This window comes from Sinocyclocheilus rhinocerous, unplaced genomic scaffold, assembly GCF_001515625.1.
Source record: "Sinocyclocheilus rhinocerous isolate Xijiao unplaced genomic scaffold, SAMN03320098_v1.1 scaffold2287, whole genome shotgun sequence".
NCBI classification, from domain to species: domain Eukaryota; kingdom Metazoa; phylum Chordata; class Actinopteri; order Cypriniformes; family Cyprinidae; genus Sinocyclocheilus; species Sinocyclocheilus rhinocerous.
This window is the reverse complement of record NW_015638598.1, coordinates 123,155-125,932: the sequence shown is the minus strand read 5'-3', so window position 1 is coordinate 125,932 and position 2,778 is coordinate 123,155. Positions and strand designations below refer to the sequence as shown.

The 2,778-nt window shown below is 35.9% G+C and overlaps 1 protein-coding gene across 1 annotated transcript in view; it reads right to left on the bottom strand.

Moving 5' to 3' along the window:
• Nucleotides 1-2,778, bottom strand: part of LOC107749909 (trypsin-2-like) — a 38,768-nt gene that overhangs the window by 748 nt on the left and 35,242 nt on the right. The window lies entirely within an intron of this gene.

The following is a 2,778-nucleotide window of genomic DNA, read 5'->3' as shown; positions in this document are numbered from 1 at the left end:
TGAAAAGTTTGCTCTCAATTCTGATTGGTTGATTGGAATGATGTTCCTGGATCAACAAGGATGTTGATCCAGGAACATGTTGTACTTGGTCAAATCACGCTCACCAGTATGCAATAGTGTACCAGGCCAGTGTACCTTTTTCACTCGTTTGCAGTGAGAGCACTGAGCATTTGCCTCTTGACCCGGACAGTTGAAATATTACTGAAAATAATAAATGTATCTGATACAAAAAAAAAGCATGTTGAATTTATGAACAGTACTTGCATTTTAATGCATTGTATTTTCAGGGCTTGCATTTTTAGGGGCTGATATTCAACATGGTTGTATATTTAAGCCGTGGATATGTCAATTCAAAACATTTCACACACATTTTCATATTTAAAAATTAATAATTAAATAATATTTATCTTCCAGACTTCCAAAATAAGTCTTTTTAAAAATATAACATAATATTTGACTGGCAATTTTCAGTCCATTTCATTTTGCTTACAAATTCCCTTCCACACATTCTCTTCCACATTCAGTGGTTCAAAATCAAGAGGAAACTCAAAATTGCATATCCAGACAATGCAGAAGCAGCAGTAGAGTACTGATGAATAATCTGTATCTGCTATTAGTCCACTTAACTGCAAGTGGTGCATGCGGGTGTTGACGAAGACCAAAGTAACAGCTAAAGCAAGTCGTACATTAAAAAAATCTGATTTGCAGCAAATCAGTTTTTGTGAGTAAAATGACTTGCTTTTTTACCTGACACTTTGGTCTTTGTCAACACACGAATGCACCACTTGCTGTGAAAAATAATAAAAAATCAAAAAGGAGGGACGTTTGTCTCTCAGGTGTGAATCACTAAATATTCATGGCCATTGTCACTCCCTCACATATGGCCTTTAATCACAAAACATGTCTTACACAAGTTAAATCAGTATTTTGTTTTCTGTGAATGAGTGAACAGGATTATTTTTACATCATTTTGAAGCAAAAACTCTAGTCTACCAGATCCAGTTCTCAAAAGTATTGTGAACACATTTTCTGTATGTGTTTTATGGCCTTATTTCAGTGACTTAAAAATTTAACTTTTTCACTAACCACGCATAAACGTTTTCTCAAAAACACAAACATGTACGTACATTCATGTTGCTTACATTGTATTCAGCACAAACTGTGCTACAATAATGTGTAATCAGACATTAGCCATTAATATGTTTACTTATTACTTACTCCTTACACTTCCACATTTTGAGGTATATGTTGTTTCCAGTTCACAGCCCGTTACAGTTTACACAGATCATAATCCTCTTGTCTTTCTTAATCGCATGTCTAATGCTAACCATCACATCATGTGTTGGTCGCTAATCTGTCAAGGTTACAATCTAACAATTTGTCATAAAAAAGGTCTTGATAATGTCATTGCTGATTCATTGTCTCGCATCTATTAATAAAACAGATATGTTTTATTTTATGGGTGGGGGTGTTATGAGTTCATGCTATATGTTCATTCATGTTATCCTGCCCTCTTGTGTGTATATTGTATCGGTGCATGTGTATGTTGTGTTATAGGTGGGTGTATTCTTGGGGCTAATTCGCTGGAGGCTACTATTGGTCCTCTTTCTCACCTGACCCAGTTAAAGGAACACCCCAAACTCTTAACAGGGGCCATCTTTGTGCCATGCCATTTGCCAAATTCGTTCTTCTTGTTATTTCACATTTGATAGTTTATTGTCTTTGTGTGATTCTATTTGTCGATTTATTTGTTTCTTGTAGAGTTTCGTATCAGCGAGATTAGTGAGTTTGTCTGATTGTATCTGTGTCTTAGTATTTCTGATTTGCTATTCCCCGTTTATCTGACCTTCGCCTGTTTGACACCGATTTTGCATTTAGATTCTAACTTGTCTGTTACAAGCCATTGTTAATATATTGTACATATCTTTTGTATATAACTTAGAGGAAAGTAGTGGGTCAGATGCTATTTTGGTTTTGTACATCTTTTCACTTTGTTTATACTTAGGGAGTTAGGGAAGTTTTGATAGTCTTCTCATATTTATTTACAGGGAAATTAGTGCTTATAAAGAAGGATTATTTTGTTTATTATTTTGACCTTGTCTGCTCTCTGAAAATTTGTCCCTCTCGTTAATAAAATTCTAATGATTTGCATCTTTCTGGTAGTGATCCTCATTTTCCCATTGTCACTCCTCACTAGGGGTGTAACGATTCACTCGTTTTCTCGATGTATTGATTACAAACCCTGACGATGCAATGCATTGATCTTGAAACATGGATTTTTTAATCGTGAATCACTGATTTCGGACAGTAATCGATTTAAAAAGCTAAGAATCGAATGAAATCGATTTAAAAAGCTAAGAATTTCCATAGTGATTCAATGCTTTCAAAATATATACACATTAAATGACTACAAGCATGAATTAATGGAGACCTTGAACAGTGATCGTGCCCTCGAATCTCTCCTTCATGCGCTCCACTATTTCCCACCTGCAGTGACTGTCACAGGATTGCGCTCGTGCTCCGTTCGTCTCACTGACACTTTTTTTAAGCAGCTGATGTGTGACCTCTCCTTAGTACTCATGGCCAGTATTGCTAAAGTGAAGTAGTTTTACTTTTCTGTAGTTTTTAAATGGCTCTCGGTCATACCGACGACAATACCTGAGCAGTCGAAGGCTGCGCATTTATTGCATGGACGGAGCAAAAATGTAAGTGTCATACGCACAGTTCCATTGAATGAGAAATGTGTTTTAACAATGTTGTTAAACCAAATGTACGAAG